The sequence below is a fragment of the Scophthalmus maximus genome, chromosome 14 (genome assembly GCF_022379125.1).
Source record: "Scophthalmus maximus strain ysfricsl-2021 chromosome 14, ASM2237912v1, whole genome shotgun sequence".
In the NCBI taxonomy this organism is placed as follows: domain Eukaryota; kingdom Metazoa; phylum Chordata; class Actinopteri; order Pleuronectiformes; family Scophthalmidae; genus Scophthalmus; species Scophthalmus maximus.
The window spans coordinates 10,375,796-10,399,452 of NC_061528.1; the positions used below are offsets into that span (position 1 = coordinate 10,375,796).

Sequence of the window (23,657 nt, forward strand, 5' to 3'; positions counted from 1 at the left end):
AGATGAAGACAGAAGTCACCGGGGCCAACAAGAGGTGTGGACCCTCAATTAACCACAAGTTAATGTCACACAGAAATGTCAGGAACATATTCTGCCGCCAGAGAACAAAGTAGTGTCTCATGACTTTGAAGAAACCCTACAGAGGCGTGGAAGGTAACCGCTCATCTTGTATGACCTGGATTCATGTATGTTTGAGTGAAATTGAAGGGAAACCTTGTGAACGAGCTGCTCTGCCCTGAAATAGTAATTGTGTAATTTTGTGTTATATATTTTTAACATGGTAACCTGGTATTGCGCGTATACTGTATCACTGTCTTCACCTCTTACATTAAATGGGACATTTTACTAATTAGGTACTGTTGCTATTTTATCTTTTATGTAAGGCTGTAGCAGCAGCACAAGGAAGAAAAAGTCTCTTGAAGCCAACATGTTTTTTAGTGCATGTGAACATAATTAAAATAGTATTCAATGAAAAGTGTTATCTGGTTAATCAGAATGAACAGCACATGCTTTTGGAGTCCTTGTCAATTTGCTGAAAACGAGTCAGAAAATGAGACTGTAACGTTTAAAAAAAAAAAAAGGACTGGTCCACTCTGTCGTTCCTTTCATTTGCATAATTTAATGAATCCAATTCATTGTAATGCAATACCAAGTGCACCAGGAACATAGAATGACAGTTTGAGTTAATGAAATGTGTTAACGGTATCATCATTTACTTGTATGTTAATTAGTCCAATTAATTTCCCCTGCTCGGTAATCTGAATATTGTAATAATCTTTGCCTCCCTGCAGGAATGAAATCTGTGATACACAGACCTCTGGGACGATCTGCACCGAGGATCGAGGAGGTTTTTGGGGGGATTCCAGTTGTGAAGAGTGGCGGATTTGTGAGTCCTTAGAAATAATTTAAGTTGTGAGATTTAGGAAATTTTTCTGAATCACCAGGATTTCTTTTTTTATGACTTGCTTTAAGCTTTTATGGTGCAAATCACATGCACAGTTGGAAATGTATAGAGAAATGGAGGCTGACTGTCTGCTGTCAGTGGCAGGACAACTTTGTCTTGCTTGACAAAGTGCCATCACCTCATAACATAAGGAGGAGGCATGTGCTTCTGGCCACTGCAGATAAAAAGCAGCCATCAGTGGGTTACACGAGGAAGAGAGAGAGATGGTGTGTGGCCGAGCGTGACCGTGTCCACAGTGTCATTTCTACTGACCACCCGGACCGGAGGCCAACTTTATCTGTTTTTGCATCTTTATGTCAGCGTCAGCTCAGATTAGGATGAGCAGAGCCATTTACAGCCACGTTAATGAATCTGGAGAGGTTGCGTCAGTGTATAGTTGTTAGATTAAAATACATATACTGACACGGAAGCAAGAAAAGTAAAGCTTCCCTTGGCTTTGATCCACTGAGGCAAACGCGTCTTCGTTCCTTGTCGTCACTTATGTGGTTTGAGCATAATTTGGCACCAATTTTGTGAAAGAACAACGAGACACAAATTTGACTTGAGTCTTATTTTAAAGGGAAAGAAAGAGTCAAAGGAAAGCTTTTTCAATTTTGTGCCCGTAATATTGTGTTTTTTTGTCACTGGCGGGTAGCATTTCAAACAGTTCTTACACTGCAGGTTGTTTGTGTGTGTGTTTTTTTATTGTACCAGATAGATTTGGTTCTTCTGGCTCAGTTTGAATAGCAGTGTAATTGTACACGGTGCTCAACTTCTCTTCCAATTCATGTGCAAAATGCATAAATACAATAACTCTGCAGAGGCAGAGGAACACTATAATCATGCAATAACATTTCTGACTGTATGTGTGATAGAATTCGAAATGCTATTGGGATTATGGTTCTTAACCATTGGGAGGTAATGCGAACTGCGGGCAGAAATGACTTATTGCATTATGCTGTCCCCAAATATACAAAATACTTCAGCGAGAGGGCTGCTTCTTCCCTATCCCTGCCCAATTTGAACTGTTTTTCCTCAGTCGTTGAGGGATAGGCCTGCAATTTTGCAAAATGACTATTATTTACTTTTCTCAAGGAATCAACAACTTGAAAGTACAGTGCAATGAATTGTTGGGGTTCTGCAGCTGCATTTCATTTACAATATGTCTTTTCTGTGAAACATCTCAGAGAATTTAGAGCATAAAGCCTGTTTCGTTTTCCTTTGGATACAAACTGCAAGTCTCTCTGTAAGTGAAAAGCACTTACCTTCCTGCTTAATATTATGTTAGCTAATGGTGTTGTTGTTTTTTCACCTTAAACCATCAGGACATTTCAAACTACATTTTTTTTTAAAGTGCCTTGTGTTTCTACATTCCTGACACATTCTTGCCCTTGATCAACTACAGAAGGCAGACAATAGCGCAGATCATTTTCCCCAGGCAAGGAAACACAGCATGGATCAACTCAATAACCTGATATTCCCTGTCTACTGAATGTGGCCAATTTAGCAAAGGTCAGCGCCTTTTTTTTTTTATTCCAGAGACAATTTGGTGACCTCCCTCCGGAGCCCCAGCAGGACCCGAGGAGACAAACACAATCGTCGAGCTGTAGCGTGCTCGTGTTGACATTGCGTTTCGGTGTGGACATCTCAAGGTGAACAGATACCTGGTGTGGGACAGAGGCGGCTATTATGCAAACCCGATAGACACGGCAAGGAGTCGCACGCCTGTGAATCATTGTCATATATTTTCTGTCGTTATTTATGGTGTCAGGTTGGGTGGTTACACTTGAGGCTGTACATATATAAGTGAGATCCATGTGTGTTGGTGTGGCTGCAAATCATCCTCCATCTTCCTTTTAAATGCAAAAGTGCCGTTCACAGCTTCAAATTAAAAACTCTTGTTTCAGGGAGATTATGGCCTTGCTATGTTCCATTTCAATCCATCTTTGCCAGCTTTATTGTAGATTTTGCTCTCCTGCTGTTTTGCATTTATCGTATGGATGTTCTCCTGAAACAAACTGTGAAAATTGAATCTCCAACAATGAGATGACAACATCAAATTTTCTGCATTGTGTTTTACCTTTGCCCTCACGCACACCATGCGTCTGTTTTTAGTGAGGATAGAATTTTTTGTAAGAAGATCTCATGAGAAGATTAGGAGGGATAATTTGCAGCCATTCCCTACAGCAGTCATATAGTCCCACTGTACAAAATAACTCTGTCTTCATTGTGCACTTCAAGGTCAAACGTGACAACAGCTTCAACTTCCTCGGACTCAAGCTGTAAAAAAAAAAAAACTGCAGAGTGTTCTCTCGATATTCTCTTTTGGTGATAAGAGCTGGCCTTTAGTGTTACTCAGCCCATTGAAAACGATTTCAGATGTGAAAGGGGATGTTTTGTATTTGAAAATGTACATTAAATGGTGTCAACAACATCCTGGAGGTCAGAGAAGAGTCCCCGCGCAGACTGAATCTGGCTGCCGCGGCTCGACGACTCGACACCCCCCTGAGTGGCGGCTCCGTGATGGCTCTCAGTTTCTCTCGTCATGTCCCTGGCAGCTTTGACACAGGTAATATGCATGCAGGATGACAGTGGCTGGGATGTGCTGCAGAGACAATGATGTACATATCATTTTCCTCCCTGACTGATTGAAGACTGTAATCTGTGCTGGACTTTCTCTCTGATTACACACGTCTCAGGGAGCAAAACAAGGACTGCGAGCCGCCACCGGGCACTGGGCTCATCCAGGGCTTTCAGCCTTCAAGAGGACTGAAGTCTGCCTTTGAGGTGAGCTCAATTTTCGTCCCATTTACACTATTGTTACAAGTGTCGGATAGAATGCATCTGGTAGATAGTGGTCAAACAGTGGCTGTCTGAAGATGACACAGGAGCGGTGATGTATCTGGCACCCAAGGTCATCCTATTCCCATCTCCACAGTTGTGAATGTTTCCAGCTCCTGGAAAGACACTCACAAAGAGGGAAACCGTATCATGAATTTTACATTTGCCCGCTTTGTGCTCGCCTACAAAATACAGCTCAATAGGCCAATACTAAACCTGTCCCAACAAGACCAGCCACACAGTGTAGACAGAGAATATGTTGCCCGTAGCTGGAATACCCTGCACCGTCCTCTGTATAAACAATGCTCCGCTAGTTTAATGATGAAGCAAACTGGTGTTTCAAGGCTTGTTCTTCTTCTTGCATAATATGCTTTGTTAGCAAACAGCGCACCGAGACATTTAACATGCTCTTAACCTGCCTGCGTAACCTTGTGAGGTGCACTTGTGTCTTTATGTAAAACCTGGGAGATCTCTCTGTTGACAATAGGTCAATCCTTTACAGAAGGTACCTAGCACATTACAGGGTTGGTCTCTGGGGAGAAGTAATGGGTTCTGGGCAATTGACCAACCTGCCATGCTTTACTGCACCTGCACTGAGTTAGAGCTGTCATCATTACCACTTCCTCTAACGTTCACCCGCAGCAACCCAGACACTCCCACTTACAGCGATATTTCACTTTGCTGGAACATTTTTACTTTTTATCACGCATCCCTCCGTTCACCAGTGGATCCGGCCTATGGCTCTGAGATTCGGGGCAGTGAGGGAACCTCCAACGGGGCCTTTGGGGTCTGCACTTAAACATAACGTTTCCAGAATATAGCTCCCAGCTATGATTCAGACTTGAACTTCTCAGATTGAGAGCCATGTTTGCCAAAAAGAAGGAGAAAAAAATGTCTTAGAGATAAAAGGTGTCTACCCGTATTTTCTCTGTGTCAAAACGTGAGTTTAGTCGTTTGAATGGCATTTGGAGTTATTCAAAATGATTGCGAGATTTTGCAGTCTGAAAATAATCATTAGGCAGCTCTGTGAAAAAAAAGAATCTGCTTAAATGGTTCATTAAAGTGAATGAAAAAAAGGATGCAGGCTTTTACGTGTTACTTAATCAAGTGGCGCTGGTTGGAAGAATCTTTAATGTAATTTGTATTTTCCATCTTTCTTTAGAAAATTACTGTACATTCACATGAGTGCGGCTACACCACAGACAGGTCAGTAGTCAGTACTGTGAAGGTCTCACACACACACACACACACGCACGCACGCACGCACGAACACGGCTTACTAATAACAAAGCCATCCGGAATCTGGTTTGATGAACTCATAGATAATTCCAAAATGAAGGCAGAAGACTTGCACCATCCTGAACAAACAATTGAAAAGATATCTGATTTCACCATGAGGGTCCGTTTAGTAGCTGTTTCCATCGTATCATATGAGCTTCATCGGCAGATAGAGTTTGTTCAGCTGTCTTTTTGATCGTCAAACCTCCATCATTTTCTGAGCACTTTGAACACAGGGTTTGACCTCGGCTAACGTCAGAACAGATGCAGGAGGTTGTGGATGAAATCTGTAGGTCTCACACATTGTAATATTTATATTATTTTGCCTTTAAATTATCCGATCCCCCCCTCGCTCAGCATATAACAGCCACGCTCAACAATAGAAAACCAACAAAACAACTTTACTGTAATGAAAATGTTTAGCATTCAGCCTTTTTACATGGGAAATATTGGAGATGATCAAGGCCACAGCGAAGCAGGCCTGCAGCAACTTTGCTGTGACTTGCAGATGTTGTTTCCCTCAGTTTTCACGTCCTCCTCCCACACATGTCTTATATCAGTATTTGCCGGATCCAAAAAGACCAGCTTTGAAAATGAAGGAGAGGAACTTTACATTGTGCCAGAAAAAGGAATGGAAATTACGGGCAGTGTCAGATAATTGAGCTTGTCGTAAGAGACATGTTAATAACAGACAAAGATGCAGAAGACTTGTCACTCCGTACCCTGGGTGACAGACTCTCTCTGCTGTTGATGAGCTGTTTTAGAGGGGAAATTGTTCCACGCAAACACCATCGTTATTACAAGCTGGCAAGCTGCTCGCTTGTGTACCCAATTCTGCTTGAACTGACAGAATCCAATTGACCGGCACATATTCATGCACTTTATTTTCTTTATTCTCACCAACAATGCAGATAATTACTGCACCAAGTAAAACTGAAAATAGAATTTCACCGTGTACCAGAAAACAATGCCAGAGCTGTCTCAGCAACATGTCTGCAGAATGTGCCGTGACGTGGGAGACTTACTGTAAGACGAGCAGCAATCCAATATTACTTGTCAGCTTAAAACCCGACTGAAACCATATTGGCATTTTCATTTGATGTAAAATGGAGTGAAATAACTTGCATGTTTTGTGTTTTTATTATCCTCCCTGCAGTAAAGAAAAGCCACAGTACAAACCTTTACTCAAAAAGCTCTTATCAGTACTTTGTCGTGTTTTGACCCAACCTTTTTTATTTTTTGTGAGCCTCTGTGTATTCTGTCCTGGGTCAATTGTCAAATTATTGTGAATCGGTCACAAACTTTAAAGTGTACCTCTATGTTCAGACAGTTTTATCTGGGTCACTTTTATATGAATAATTTGCTATATTCACATCTATTCATGTGTAAAAGGAAGTGAATGTAAACGGGCCATATACTCAGGTACTGAAATCATATTTAATATATTGTAGAGTCCTCCCCTGTTCAAGCTCTCGAGCTTGTTTTAGTTTAAACTCATCAGGGATTTATATCTCTAAAATCAGGCGACATGGCGTCTTTATACCACTGATGAAATGGAATCTTTTCTACTCTATGTTTTAATCCAAAGTCAGAATTGTTTGTTGATTCATTTATTCTTCATTATTAGTAATTTCATGAAGTATTTTTCAAAATACATTGTCTAAACTGCCAAAGTGGTCATCCACAAAATATTTAGTTTGTTATATTACATGTGTTTTTTATGTTACATCTAAATAAAGAGGTTTCAGAGGGTTGGATACTGTAAATGAAAAGTTAAACTAAATAAATATACTATATAAAAAATATATGATTACCTAACTAAATGGGTTTATCAGTCTAAAAATTAATGAAAAAAAAGATTTTGGTGTGGTTAAATGGCACATTTACCCTAAATTTCATGCCTTGGTTTATCATTAATTCCCTCAGGAGTTAATATAATCAGCGGAGTAGCAAACGTTGATGCCCGTGCCCTCGGAGAATAGCGTCCAACGGCGGGACGGTTAGGTGTCTCCCAGGAACCAGATCACATCTGCTGGGTTCACGTCCCTCTGCCACCTCTAACACAACTCATTAACATACTGGAGCCATGTCACTGTGTCATGTATGTTTGGTTTTTTTTCCACCTTTAACTTTTTTTGTGGGTCCCACAGTTTTGGAGAATGTGTGGCTAATGTACAGGGAGACCCCGGTGCCGCTGTCCAACAAGTCGTCCGTTATCTGAGGGAAATGTGTGTCTGTCCAGAGGTGAGGGTGGCTTTGTGCTCTCAACCAGGCCACCTCTCAGCCTTTGTGCCAGTAACAAGCTCAGCTCAGGCTCCAACGAAGCGAGAAATTGTAAACTCTCCGGAGAGGCCCAGTGGAGAGATAAGGGCTTAGTGTTTGCTGGCAGTGTGCATGGGGATGAATCTGATACGGCCGAGTCCCACGCCAGAATGGGAGTGATGATACCTCCCCTTCTATGGAGAGTTATGTTTAATCCCCTTTGCCAGTGTATTCACTTGCAAATATTCCTGTCACCATTAATATGTATTAACATCCTTCACACACTGTTCAATACAGATTTATCAGAGTCTCTTTTTCCTCTTGTGCTCGCCACCGTCTCTCGGCTGCTCTTGAACCACAGCTTTTCACAAGGAGAATAAGGCTGAATGTGCTGCTGGTGTTCAAGCGGCAAACCGTTGCCTTGAGATACTGCAGGCTTCAAATGTAGACCCCCACTGATATTCAGCAACTAAAGCAAACAGACCAAGCCAAATCCATAGTCCAAGTTTAATTATTCATTTGTTCAAATGCATTTTTCATGCTTCACCTTCGGAAAAACAAATATTCCGTTTTAGCGACAGTAAGGGCTTAAATGAGCGTGACGTGAATTTACTATTAACAAAACCTGAGTAAATGTGCAATGTGACATTAATAACATTTCACAAATAACTCTGCAAGTTCCTAATAATGTATTAAACTCGGAATTACAAAAATCCGACTATAAAAATCTTGAATTATCTTATAATTGAATTTTGTCTTAGATAATCATTCAGATTATTTTATGTATTTTTCTTTTCGCTGTTTTCACAGTAAAATCCATAAACCCTAATGCTCACGTTTGCATGGACCCAAACAAATTTTCTATTTACCTGCAATTCTGTTTCTTTTGAAACAAGAGAAACATGACAGATAAACCATTTTTGCGTCATTTGACTGAAAGTCCGTACTTATTTTTGATTTAGTCTTTAGGTTTTAAAAGCAATACATCTGCAGGCACCTTGCGTGAGACCTGACTCGCCGCTCTGTTTAAAGTGGATTTAGATTAAAATGTAAAATTTGTCATTGTTGATATTTTACGTTGATTCTTTCGGAATTTGACAGTAATTGTGAATTACAGTACATGATGTAATATAACAAGATAAAGGCTGTTGGATGGGATTTGTGTGAGATTTTGTCTGTGTTTGTTGGTCTAATCCAGACAAAGCACCGAGAAGCTCATTACAGCCTGGTGAGGCCTTAAGCCCGTGCTGCCTGCATTAAAGGAGCCAACAACTGTCTGTCAGCTCCCTGGCAGAGCCCAAATCAAGCTGTCAATTACTGGACGTGTTTATGGAAATTACATGTTTGTTAACATGCTGGAAAAATGTGCTCTCGGCTCAAGCAGCATGTGTTCGGGGGAAACAATTTTGCTCAGAAATCACCTTTCAAACGGATGAAGGTGATCCTCATCAGATCACAGACACGAGAGGCATTTTAGCTCTCCCTGTCCTGATACGCGTGAGGAACAGCCCAGACAGAAAGAGCCACGACTAACAATCAGAGGTGGCGTCCGCGTGTGACGCTCTGTTTTTATTTATTAAGCCATTTCCCACAGTCAGTCTTGGCTGTTGTTCAACCTCCTTTGTTGCTCTCAGAGCCGCAAAATCGCAGAATTGATAACAATCGCTGCGGGGAAGTGAGAGGCATGTTTGATCTGGAACAGCAGCTCGTAGCTTTGACATCCAGTAAACATTACGTTTAACATATTTTATTTAATAAACAAAAGCTGATTTAACCACTAGAGGGAGCGACATCTATTTATTCGTTCAAATTAATGATTGAAGTATTTCACTTGCCATATATTTACGTTTTGCAGTGTCAAATGCTCGACAGTTTCCTCCTGAAGAACGGCTGCTCTAAACGTACGGCTTCAGGTTAAAATAGATTCGCAACACAATGCTGTGTGAAAATGAAGCCATTTCTACCTTTCAGTATAATGCCTCGGATGTTTATGTCAATTTCCCTGTTGATTTTCCCTCACATAAAGGCCTTGATTTCAGCCTCCCAATGATCATGAAATTGAGCCAATCGACATGCATATCTCAGATGTCTGGTCGAGCTCATCTTAGACAAGGTAATTTTGTCAGAGCAATTACCATTGTAATGTATTCCAGAGTCAGGGCATTTTCTGCTGCTTAGGTGAGCCGCTGACAGCATGTTTTGATTTTTAAGCAATTGTGCTTTTCACTCCGAGATCTCGCCCGGGCCTGCGTTTCTCCCTATGTAACAACCCGCCATGATTCCATTATTTCACATTAACATCTAATTACCTCACTCAAACCCGCAGCTATATTGAAAAGCCACTGCAAGTTCTGGGGTTTGACGAAGCTGTAAGTAAAGATGGGTTGGATGGGGGGGGGGGGTGTTTACGGACAAGAAACTCCAACTGTAAGACATACCCAATTCCCAGTGGACCCATATTACCTGTCAGGGATGATGACAATGCCCCAGAGAATGTCACTGTGCAGTGAAACTGTCATCACACAATTACTCTCACCATTACTGGCCCTACATCTCCATGTAATGACTGTGACACACTTTACAATTCAGATTGTATTCTCAGTCATTGGCACTTAAATGCTGCACTCCGTTTTATGAAAAGATAAAGATCTCTGTAATCTGCCAGAGCTCACCCATCCCTTGAAAGCTTGTCAGGCGGCATTTTGTCGTTCACAAGAAGTTGTCATACGCCGCAGCATCTCCCTTTGTTGGGCCGGGGAAAGTGTCTTTTTGAGAGCACCATTGTGTGCTTGTTGATCTGCGCTTGCCTCTAGAGTCAAACATGTGTTATGGTCCAGGTATCTACAAGTCATCACAAGGGGAAAGTGCAATGCAGTGTGTTTCGTACAGCTCAGACGAGAATACAGATGCGCACAGAGAAGATCAGAAGATCCCCTAGTCACGTATCATCATGACATTTAAAACCTGAACGATGCTTGTTGTGTTGTGACGTGGCTGAGATGATCCCCACGCTGTGCCCTCAGATTTAGACTCAAACTTTCTCCCTGGATTCTTGCATTTTAATCGACATGGCTGGTGATATTCTATACATCTATTGTTCTCAACAAATCCAAAGAAATCCAAGAAGGCATTAGAATTCAATAGAAGTGGTAGAGTATTACTACTTTACAACCTCTGTGGCCCACTTGAGTATTTTAAAACTAAAGACTTTCATTTAGAAAAAGAGAAGACTAAACAGCGGGACAGTGTGAACGTTATTTTCTATTTTCAATTGTGGATTAATACATATCTGGGGCTCCAGTAAGTATTTACAGCAGCAGAACAGTGTATGTTGAATCGAGTACATAGTTTATCCATAGCAAGGATGAAATGTCCTCCAGTGCAAAAGCGTGGCTCAGTGATGAATCTTTCGACAACAATGAAGATCTACAGCACAGAGAGGTTCAAGCAAAATCAGACTTTAGCTACAAAGACGCTGAAAGTGCAGGGTTCCCTAAACAGGAAGGAATTGTGGAGAGATACACATTTGATTTGGGAAAACAAAGAACTGCAACAATAACAATCTAGATAAGATGAAAGTGCTAACCTCTGTGTAACCTGTGTCTGTGCGTGTGGAATAAATGAAAAGTTGAACATGTTGCACCTAAACTGTAAAACCTGTATATTTGACCAAAGCAGAGGAGATTCAATTCCTCAAAAAGAGGAAAGTGCAGATTTGCTGCGATGGGTTTTAGGTTCAGGTTTCTTTGTTGTCATTCCAAACATGAAAAGAACCACATTTTTGAGACTCAGGTCCCAGTGCTCAGCGGGGTCAATGTGATTGGCTGAAACTGTCAGACGAAGCAGGTTGATTTTAATATACCTTTACAATGTTGTCCACTTTTCCCCACACACATTGGAATTCCCATACCGTCAAATTCTGAGATAGTGTGAAATGATCCCGTAATGGATGTGTGAAATAATCCCGTCGGTGCCTTGTTAGCTGTCGACATTAAAAGAAAGAGTGAAAATAAAGTCCTTGTAGCCATTTGCTGCTTTGTTGGATAAACTCATTATTTGTTTTTGGTCTCTTTGAGACATTTGTCGAATATAATGTAAATTATAGAATAACACCAGACTTGAACTTCAGTCGTTTGCATGTCTGGGAACAGTCCAACTGCAGGAAGCCAAACTGCCAGGCTGTGTGTGATAGCAGATTGCGTTTAACAAGCCAGATGGGTTGTAATTGTCTGATCAATCCAATGTTTGTGAGCTTTTATGCCTTTTATTATGGTTTGTTTTCCTTACATGCTATTTCCTCCGCTGATTTGCCTTCCCTTGGGGAGGGTCTGTGTCAAAAACACTTTTGCTGCCTGGCCACTGTTACTTGTCCCGGGATGTGGAGTCGTTCTGCGGTGCTGTCTGAGTCGAGCGGCTCCTCCCATGAAAGTGACTGGAGCAGCATTATCTTCCACGCCCGTTGGCCACGCCGCCGTAGTCTCCCTTTTCACCTTTCCGGGGGACAGTTGTCTGTCTGTGTGATTACTGCTGCCCTGCTTTCGCCTGTGCAGGGGTTAGTGAAGGAGAGCTCTGAGGAGTAAAAATTAGGGATAGATGTTTTTAAATGTCATTTGCTTCCTGAATTCTCGTGTAGCAGAAACCTGCAGGAGTCAGCCTTTGCTCTTGTCCGTCACTTCACATTGAGATATTCATGTACCTGCATCTTCCAGTAGTGTCTCTCTTGTAACACAAATGAGGTTTTGATATACAGTGGTATCTTACTTAAAAAATGTGCTTTCACAATCTCATATTGCAGGTATTGTTATTTCCATGCCACATGTAACAGCAGGCCCACTCTCCAATCATAACTTAAGAGTTGGTCAGGATGTGGAGAGGTTAAAACTTCACCTTTGGAAGCCACTGACTGCTTCTCTTGCCTCTCCTTTTTCTTTATCACAGTAATTGAGACCTTTTTTTCCCCCGCGGCACTTCTGTTTCTTTTCAAAGACATGTAATGTACTGGATAAATCCTCAACATGCTCAATCACAGAGAACTAATTTGACTGTATTGTTTGACAAGTGTTCCTTACAGCTTGGTGCGGGTGAGATGCAATCGGAGAACAATTATGCCATTTTCTGAGAACAGTATGGGGCAGGTAACAACCATTTTACATTTTACACAGGTTAAATGTAATGACCTTTAAGTGTTGAGTTTCAGAGTTTGTGGAGGGTTTTCTTTTTTTATACTCAAACCTGACTGCTGTTGCTGAGGGTGAGAAAAAGTAAGTGAAATACTGGCATTGTGTACGTAATGTGAACTGTGGTTTGTTTTAACTTCTTTGCAAACTGCCGGTTTTGCGACTGTCTGGCACATGGAAAAAAAGGACCTTGTCATTTTCATATATGGTGAGAACTCAATTCTAATCCTGCAGCACATCAGATACCTAATGTTAAAGGACGGTGTTAAAGACCCTGGATGTGCACTGGCATTTGAGGGGTAGTGAAGTAAAAGAGCTCAAGGTTGTAGAGGACTGGAACCCATCCGAGCCTCTGTTGGACTTTTACATTTTTATCACTCCTGATATTTGTTCTCGATGGCAAATTAACAGCCTTCCTTGTGCCATTCAGTTTCCTTTCTCAAGACAAGGCTTAAATTTTGTCTAACTGCCTGAATTTACTGCTGTTCTATTTTTCACACGACAGAATCAATGCAAGGACCGAAGAAGAGAGGATAAAAATTTATGGTATCTTGCAATTTAATGGTTGAAAAGATGCAATTTGAAAGATCATAAATTGTGAAGGAGCTTATGCTTCATTGCACTTGATTCAGTGCTTGCTGTTAGAACTTGATTTGCGAGTGTCTGCAAAGTGTGATTAACGAGGCGATCAATGTGCAGTGCAGCACACTATGGCACTCCTAATGCTCTTCATTAGAATAAATAAAATAAATTGACTGCAGCTCTGTGAAAACTCTGTAATGGTTAAAAATCAAAGAATGTCATCCCCCGGCCACGATTTAGCTTCTCTCAGCCTGCATCCACCTTGATCACATTATCCTGACAGCCTTGTCTCTGAACCTGCAGGGGCCCCGAGACAAGCTCGCGGTGAGGGAAGTAAAAGGAAGTGGTGTGTCGGCGGGGGCCACAGACTATTGCTTAGTTGACTGGTAATCATAAATCGGAGGGCTTTTGTGCTGCAAGTGCTGGGGGGGAATGCAGTTTGTGGAGTATTAATGCATGAAATAACATTTCAAGTTGATAAACGGTTTGCAGAATGGTCATTCTGCGAAGATTGCGCTTCCCTCTTTCTTTTTCATGAAGGCATATTGTTTGTAATAACATTTACCAAGAGAATTTATTCCACTTCATCTCATGTTTTCGTGCCAGACAGCTTGGTATTGCTGTCGTGGAGGGAGGTGGCGTGTCGAACTCAGCCGCAGCAGTCACTCCTCCTGTCTGTCCTCTCTGGAATATTGTCTTTTCTGATTAGACCACGTTGGTTTGGCCACAATATGAGCTGTCACGCAGTCACTTAACTTGGACCCCGCAATTGATTTCTTGCTTTGTCTCCCATGCGGCTGTTAAAATCAATTAACTATAAGTAACTGGGCAACAAAATGTGTAAATGAGCTGGTATTGATATTTTCATCTTTCTCCATTAAAAGCAAAGTATCGACTCCAGGGTTTATGTTATGTGTCATGTTGTCTTTTGTCTACACTATTACAGGGAAAATATGCACCGTGCGGCTGCAGATCCATGAGTGTGCGGCTGATGAACATCCGACATGAAGGACAGCAGCAACAGTAATAGTGTATGTGTCAGCCAAAGCAAAAATCACATTCATAACATCAGAAGAGCTGCTGGGAAAATGTTTCCGTGCCTGCATAGGAGATACATTTGTTTCTCTCTGCGTCTACACGTGTGAATCTGAGGCGTTTACGCTTCCATCTTGCTGATGTGATTCCTTCCCAGGAAGAAGAGATGCAGGCCTGTGCAGGGCGATTCTATGGTACCTGATGGTGTCCGCGAGGCGACCAGTGACCCTACCTGCTCTTTTCTTCGCGACACCTTTTGTGCTGCCACGGAAGGGTGAGTCACCTCTCCTGCCACTCAGTCCAACCTTTATTAGTTCTCTGCCCATTAAACATGACCTGAGTGCTCATTTTGCATGGAGACATTTAATTGCGTGGCGCTGAGGCACTAGTCCTAATAGGCTAAGTGCCGGCTCCTACGGCGACTACCTGAACTGTGTGTGAACTGCAGAACTTCCCTCCCTCCTGTGACCCCCAACCTCTCATTATTGTAATCATCTAAGAAATCACACTTTCTGATCTAATCACTCTACGTTTGTGTAAATTCACCAATAAATTGCAGGTAACAACATTCTCTTCTCACAAATGTTCCTATTGAGGAATTGTTAAATATTTTTTAAAGAAAGTATCATTATTTCATTCCAGTTAAGTGTACAATCAAAGAACCTTTGTGCACAGTCTAAAAGTTAGAATCAGTATTCTTAGCAAATGTATAATAGCGTCAAGCTGAAATGCATTAAGGTTTATTTGAGGTGCTCTATAAAAAGCAAATATTCTACTTATATATTACAGTCATGGTAAGCTCATAACATCCATGTTAAAAATGTATGGACCCACAGTTCTTTATTGTCATGGGAGCGTTGTTAAGATCTTGAAACACTGAGGGGTTTTTCCCAGTCAACAAATATTTAAATTTTACCCCAATGATTGCACCATTTTTTCAAGTAATTTCAGAGTAAAATTAATATAAGATTTGAGACACTGTGGTTGGTTGGTTTTCACAACATGAAACCCCAAAAACAAAATGAGTGCAATCTCCTTCAACTTTGTAGCAGCAGGATTAAAACTCTAAGAAAAATGTTAAACTTTGCACTCATCAAGACCGTCCCCATATTTAACAACTGATGTTAGATTTTGCACATTAGCATTTTGTAAAATCAAATCCTTACTGCTCTGATTACTTGTTATGTTCTTAGAGAGAATACACTTGACCGTGAGCCTTGTTGACATTCTGGATGGTCATCGTCCAGCTGGTCAGTTTTCTTATCCAGGGACTGTTTTAGTCGTCCATAATGGGAGGTTTGTTTCTCATCCCTTGTTTGCTTGATATATCCAAAGCAACTGTGGGTCAAAGCCCAGACATGGTGGCCACTGATATATTCCATGAGAGAGTACCGGATGCCCTAAAGTAATTATTGCAGCATCCAGGATTTTTTGGGGGGTTTTTTGTTCTCTTGATGATTTCCCTGGGTATCTCTTTTCAATTGGAGGACAATGTGTGCAATCATTTCTATATTTTTGTTTTCCACCATCAGCCAGAATACTGTTTAATAATCCATGAAGACCTTTTTTTTTGTGAAAGGTAAACTACAACTGAGCGCAGCCGAACGGGTCAGCGATGAAACAAAAACAGATCAAGTTTTTTTGTTTCGAGACTGTGTTTAGAGTAGGCTTCATGTTGCATGGCGTGTTTCCATGAGTAATAGACAGCACCATTTATTTCCAAAGACTGTTTCAAGATCATGCTGTAATTACTCAGATGAGATAAACAGACGTTGACTGAACGATGGAAAACCTTTTAGTACATGAAGTTTATGTTTCAACGTTTTCATTTCACTAGCAAACAGATGTACACAGCTCAGTGTGAGGTACAACTACCTGGAAAACAATTGCATCCACCTCTCTTTATAATGATATAAAAACTAACAGGAATACCACAGAGGAGGTTTTTATGAGTCTGTGATCAATGTTTTGATGCCTTTCAGAGTTATTTATGCCAAAAGTAAGACTAAAGATGAGGAATTTATTTAATGATGTGTTACGTAAAAAAACGTTGACAATTTGCATTTTAAACTTTTATTGTAACAATCCAATGTTCTGGCAATTTATTGAACAGAAAGTACAGTCTTAACTTACGCACCTAAGTACAAATACTGGGATTCAAAAGGTCAGATTTTTTAGGTATTTTTCAAATTTGAGATCTCTGATTCAGTGGTTGCTGTCCACATTAACATATTCTTACCTGATGATGTATTTTTAGCACAGAACATGTAGGTTTTGAATCCAGTGCATAATATTCCATTGTACGATTGCGAATGTGTCTCTTACCTCTAACTGTCCTCCTCTGCGCTGAGCAGAGAAACATCACCGGTCCATTACTTCCTGCTACATAAGAAAGGCGATGAATGTCGCTGTGTAAAATCATTGCTTTGAAACTTTAACAACGCACTCCTCGTCCCGATGCAGCGTGAGGAGCCGGGAGGGGGCACAGGGCAGCCGAGTTGTGAATAGGCCTCATCAGTGAGGGTGAGGGTTCAGATCCTTGTATTAGTTATATGCGAGTCACCCTCCCCGACCTAAGGCAAATAAACCACTTAACGCAATTATTTGCAATCACTAAAGGTGGTAGTCATTAGAAAAGATTTTTTTTCCTTCCTTGCCTCTACATAATTTCCCATTGTTCGTGTGAAAATGGCAACCAAAAGAGCATTTTAAGTGTTATTGTAGGGAAAAGGCCATCTTTTATTTAAGACTGCTTCAAAGTCTGAATAAACTTTCAAATTGAAACTGAGCCTTATTGAGCATTGAACCTCGCTGGGAGAGAAAATGGCTGGCTGCCGGAGCACAGTGTATCTGGGTGATTTGTAAATATGAGTTTCTGAAATGCAGCACAATGCTCCATCATGATTATTTCCGCCGTTGCACATTTCAGGCTATTGTAATACTTGGACTGTTTTTATTAGCCTTATCAGAAGGTATTGTGGTCGAAGATGTTTTATTCAGCCACACACTCTCTGATACCTGGCACCAGATGTGAAATGACAGAGAGGGAAGTGTCTACAATGAGCCGATCCCTCACAGAAGAAGAAGAAGTAGCAGCTCTGCGAACAGAGAGATAGCAGATGAATAATTATTCAAAACTTTCCCTCTAGTGTTTATCTGTACATCTGTCTTTGTTTGATTACAGTTTCAAGAACAGAAGCCTCACTCCTTTAGCCTCCTATCTGCGTGGGGCGTAATTCGCTATTTGGTAATGCAAACCAAATATCTGACTAATTAGCAATTCCCTCACGTTGCTATACGTTTTTTCGCTCTGCATATTTCTGCCTTCCAGATAGTAATGCAATTAAGCACAACATTTTTTTTTTCCCCTCCTCAAAATTGCTTAAGTAGATGTAATTAGGGAGTGAATGTTTTGATGAGGAGAACCGAACTTATGGAATATATCCATAAACCTTCAGTCTGGAATATCATACAGTAGCTCATCAAATACGTGCATTAAAAATGTTATTTGTTGTAATTGTTCTTCCACTTTACAATGTGAGTTGCTGGTAAAAAAAAAAAAACCTCTTTAAACATCAACTGAAGCCGATATGAGACTAAATGTGTTAAAAATGTTGAAGGTCCTTTTCCTTTTCCTCTTGAAAAAATGAGATTAAAGGCAGATTATTTTAGCACTAAATAATGCAACAGACTGCCAGCAGTTTTTCTTAAATTTTTTTGTCAACAATGGTCAATCAAAGCAAAAATAGACAACCCGGACGTAGAATTGGGCTTGAGTCTGACTGAGTTTTCGTCCACTGTGCTCCCACCTACACCTGTAACCATGCACCGATTGGACAGTCCAGCTGTCAATCACACTGTATCCACACCATATTTTACTTTGTATTGAAGAAGACTTGAAACTAGCGATTGAGAATATAAACTCCTCAGGATAATGGTTACTGACGTTATAAATCAAGTGAGTCGCCCTTTGCTGGTGATGCCAGAGAATGCAGGCTTCAGGCTCCTCCGCCTCGGCTTCATTTTGCAGGAACCATTGACTAGGTCCATTTTTATATACTGTATATGTTCTTCACAGAAAAATGACAACTCAATGTACGGCACAAGGGAAAGTTTCACCCACTGCGTAAAAAAACAAGGAAGAGAGAATTAACCTTAAATTTAGAGTTCTTCCTTGGGTCATGTCCCACTCCTCCATAAAAATTCTTGGAAATCGGGTAAGTATTTTTTTGAGTAATCCTGCTGACAGACAGACAGAAAGACAGACAGATAGAAATGAAAACAAAATCTCCTTGACTGAGGTTATTATGGTCAAATTGGCATTGAGAAATTGAGACAAATAGGCAAGTAAACAAAGTTTTTTTCCCATGCTTTGTCTAAGGGGAGGCCCACAGACTTACCCTGGTCTATCATCTTCAGGGTTAGCTTCAGGCTGTGCAGCAGCTGCATCCCACCACAATTTGTTCAGAAATTGCATTTTCAGGTTATATGAAGTATTGCATGAAGATTGTTTCCATAAAAGGGACATACCTCTGAAATACCAATGTGTAATTGCTCATTGTATATGAGGCATCTTTTGGTTTTGTGCCATTTTGACCACAATGAAAACCCATCGTTTACTGCAGAACTGAACCAAAGCCTACTCCCACTAACCACACTGAGCTAAGAGCTTGTGGTGGCATGCGCATCTGTATGAAAGCTGGTGGCAGCGTGATGCGTCACAATCGCCTCTGATCAGTTACAATGGAAATAAATAATTCATGCTGGAGGAAATGAGTCTAATTAGCAGGCAGTTTGGGTCCTTTGATAAAACTGAGGACTAATTCTATGAAGGGCAGGAAGCTCTGTCACCAGTCAGCCCTGAGCAGATTAGCATCTATTATGAATGAGGGATGAGCACCCTGGTGAAACCGAGTGTGTCCAAGAGACAAACTTAATAACTCCTGCGATGGGACAAACTTCCCCGCGCCCGCCTCCCCCACAGCAACACACACATATATCCACCCTCCTCTCTCTCATCTGTCTACGCTCCCATCCTGCGGGTCTATTGTGTGCAGGTAGAGGCACGCCGCTGCTGTGGAGAGACTCGCCCCTCTGTCATCCTGACAGCTGTGGAAATACATTCGCCATGCTGCATTATGGGGCCTCCACAGTATTTAACACCACACTTCCACACAAAAGGAATTCCGTCGGACCTTCCCCCCCGTGCCCGTTTTCCACGTCCATCCATCAAATTCACAGCTGTTAAAGGGAACGTCATTTCCCTTTAACTGGATTTTGTTTTTTAGCGACTTCTTAAGAATGACGAGCAGTGAAAGAGATGCCCGATGTAGATGTGAAATTTGTTGCGCGAAAAACAATGCACATTTTTTTCTCTTCCATGCTAGAGCAACACAATCGAGGCCAATTAGAGGTGAGCGCGGAGCCGTTGTGACAAGCAAAGGTCCCAGTATCAAGGGGGACACGCGTGGGCGGGGTGGACCTGTCAGCGCCACATTGAGGAAGATAACAATAAATAGCTGATAATGAGACTTAATGAGCTTGATTGAGTCGATTCGTTATGGAAAAAGTGCGGCAAGTGGTGGATGTAGGCGACGTGATGAGAGATTGATTTTAATAGATAGGAAACTCTGTTGGGGCTTCGCCGCACAATGGGGCTGCAGAGGGAAAATAAGGTACAAAGGGATGCTGAATGGATTCTCATGAGACATATCCAAGATAATTAGATAAATTTTACCAGATCATTCACTCAAGGACATGATGAACATGTTACACTTCTCAGCGTACAGAGGATGTGTCATATATATATATATATATAAACGGCTGTTCTGATTATTTTCAGCTTACATGTTTCCAACAAGTGCAATATGTTCATACAGTATGTGAATGTCGTTAAATGCTATTATGGGAGCGGTAATGACTGCCAGATAATTATCCCTCCCACTCAGACTTGACGGCTGCAGAATTTCTTTCATTTCACCACATAATTGTCTATGATTGAATCGGAGAATTCATATAGTTTTCTGTTCTTTCAGGCTGAGTTGACGTTCCGCGGTGATGCTGGAGGTTATCACGGGCCCTAAAAGTCGCCCGAATTGCCCTGTCAACAACATGCGACAGTGAACAAAGTTTCCCTGGCTTTCAACGCGCCTCTCCCGATTTTCCCTTGAAAGCGACAGAAAGTCAGATGAAGGGAAGTTTAATTAAGTAAGAACCTGTTGAGGAAGATTTCCAATCATGGTCTTCAGAATGAGTGCATTCAGCGTATTCATCTTCAGGCGATATGCTGTCTCTTTATCCAAGTGTGGGCTGGAGTTCTCTAGAGGGACCCCAGTTAATTGAATACATTAAAGTAGGGCGCCGGAGGCTTTATTTATTTTTCTACTTTAGTCAGACTTGTTTAAAGGAGACCAACTGCTGATGTTTGGCCCCTTCTAGAGTTTAAATGGTCTCTACACTGGGAGTGGCACACAGGAGTAGTGGTTTGAGAAGAGATTTGAGGTAATCCACAGCCTTATTTATTCATCATGAACCCCTGAGTGAGCCCAGTTTATGTATTTGGCAGTCATTCAAATGTGCATCTTGGCCCCCAGGCCTGTGTCCCATTATGTAGCTGTAGGACTCGATAAAGAGGGTTTCATTTTGTTCCCCCTCATAACTTTTATGACAAAAATGCATAAACAAACTTTACACATGTGAAGATATCACATAATTTAGGTCCATAGAAAAGAAAAAGAGAAACAAATTACATGAATTAATATCACAAAATATGCCTATTGGACACATTTTGTCATTTAGTATGGAAAATGTTGCACTAATTGATTGTACAGATTATACGAGTTGTACAAATGTAGAAATGTATGTTAAAAGGATATTTTGTACATTATGTGCTTCAAAACATCTGCAAGCAAGGAAAAGTTTTAGGGAGAATGTAAGCATATATAAATAGATATATAGATATCTATAGATATATCTATATATCTATAGATATAGATATATAGATAGATAAATTGATTATTTTGAAAAATTGCCAATTTATTAGGACATCTTGTAAAACTGTTAGATGTGTAATGACTCATTATAGCTCTGTTAATCCTAAAAGGGTCAAATGTTACTTCCAAGAGTTTGATTCGTTGTCCGCAGACACTGAAGGTTTCTCCATCTGAGGGGAAGAAAGATTTGATTCTGACTATATTAACAATTAATACTGTTTCAAAGCAGATATATAATAAGCTAGTGAGTACATGACTTTCAATTACATCTGGCACAATAAGAGACTGAACGTGAACCTGGATGGGTCAGAGGGAGTGTGGAAATGATGGAGCAGATTCTTTAACAAGCAGCTTGACTGGTGGACCTCAGGGTATTAACATCATGTGATGTGTGAAATCCAGACGGTGGCTTTCTCCCCCGAGGGCACCGAGACCAGATCCCTGGACAATACTCATTAGTCAACATGCTCTTCACCTCCATCGTCACATTCATCACGACGACACGGGAAACTTACTTGTACAAGCACATCATATGCTCATTAATAACCTGGTTCAACATTCATCTTGCCAGAAGAAAATTAATTTCCTTGCTGCGGTGCACTTTGTTCATTTAAAAACCAATTGTCAAAAACCTGATTCTTTGTTTTGCTGAGCAGGAATCGCTGCATCCCTTCAATCATAGTTGTAGAGATAATGAGATGAATACTATTTTGCATTATATTACACTGACTAGGCATCAATAAACAGAAGAAGTGTTTTTGAAAGGTCACAAGCTACATTTTTCCTATAAAAACAGAGTTAAGTCGCTGTTAGAAAGTTCAGTAAATTTTGTGCAACACTATCATTTGAAAAACTTGGATGCATTTTAATAAGAAGTATTAAAGGGAGATTTAAAATGAACAAGGTGATTAAGAGCAACCGCGCTGGACATTTATATAGCAGGAGTGCACGTAATGAATAAAGATTCATACTTTAGTCCCAAATTTAAATTTTTGCACAGAATGTGCCCGATGTCGGCCGCTTTTAATCACCTCACTGACAGGAGTAACTGCTTTCATTTAACCTTGACTGAAGATCATGAATTCTAAAGCATTTAATTGGATACATCATTTACCAGAATGAACAGAGCAAATTTCCACCAATTCAAAGGCTCAGATTGACAGACAGTGGCAGTAAGACCCACCACAATTAAAGCTGATCTGTATTCACTGGCCCTGTCACCCGTCGCCATTAGTGATGTGACTGTTTGATCATCTCTGCAGAGAAACTTTGCTGAACTTCACCTTGTTTTGAAAGGGCTCGACGTTGAATGAAAGACAGAGGGTTGAGGGGCTCTGGAGGATAGCAACACACACACTCACTCTCACGCACGCTCTCACACACTCACGCACACATACCTGCCTCTGGGACCGGATGCACCCCTGGTTTTAACGGCAGTCACCGTCCCGTAAAAAATGGACTTGACAGCACAAAAGAAAACAGTGCGAGTCTCACGCCATTATATTTATTATCTCCATCAGCGGCTTAATTGAAATGTTTCAAAATCATAAAATAACAATGCCATCTTTTTCAGACACTGGAAGTAATGGCTTTGTCTCGTCACTCTCCGCAGACAATTGCCCCAGTGATGTGAAAAACTGTGTCAAGTGGTACACAGTGAAATGTGCGGCGCACACTTAATTGTTTTCCTGCCTTTGACTTCAGAGAGAACAAATTCAATCTGTGTGCCAGACATTTCCTCTGTGACTAAGCCTAACCAGCCAAAGCATGTTTGGTTAAGCAACCGGCCCCAGGGTTAAAATTCAAATTTTGCAATTACAGCTTTTTTTTCTCTCTTTTTTTTTTTAATCCACAAAAAAGGCACTGTGTTATTTAAATGATCATAGCTTTGGGATGTTTCTGTTAACCAGATCCAATATAGTGGTTCTCAAAGTGAGGTCTGTGGACCCCTGTGGGCTTGTCGCAGTGCCCTGGGGGTTCTCCAGAAAAAAAATGAATCTTAGATTAATTTCACTATTTCATAGAGTGAGAACCTTTTTTGGGGTCATCAACGTCTCTGTGTGTCTATGTGTTCGTGATATTTGACTCGTTTCTTGAGGAAATAATTGAGAATCTAATCTGCGTGAATGATGCATCCTCAGTTCAAGAGGATTCACGCACAAAAACATGACTGAATATGGAATCTGCATAATATCACGGGTGACAGCTCGAGACACGCCTCAGACCAAAATGCCTTCATTCTTTCCTCCTGGGAAAAATCTTCTCAAAGAATTTTGCTGAACTGGTGTGATGCACACTGGTCTATTCCAGCTGGAGTTGATCAACACTGACATTTTGGAACAGAAGAAAGGCATGTTAAAGGAAATGCAGATTAGGGAGACCAAATCAAATCCACTCGAGTGTTGTTCATGCTGCCCCACCACAATACGAACCATGTGTGCCGCTTTTAAGTCGTGAAAATAATCGTAAGATTATAGAGTGGTCTCTGGTGCTAATTGTCTAAGAGCTGTTTTTCTTTTGCTCCCATTAATTTCTTCCTTTAAGAGA

At 41.0% G+C, this 23,657-nt stretch overlaps 1 long non-coding RNA gene across 1 annotated transcript; it reads left to right on the plus strand.

The window, feature by feature from the left end:
- The first annotated feature begins 801 nt into the window (after window positions 1-801).
- LOC118283222 lies at window positions 802-22,018 on the plus strand. The gene is made up of 6 exons (XR_007032120.1): window positions 802-3,512; window positions 3,643-3,730; window positions 4,947-4,990; window positions 14,030-14,114; window positions 14,276-14,392; window positions 20,154-22,018. It is a non-coding gene; the product is annotated as an uncharacterized LOC118283222 (long non-coding RNA).
- The last annotated feature ends 1,639 nt before the right edge of the window (window positions 22,019-23,657 follow it).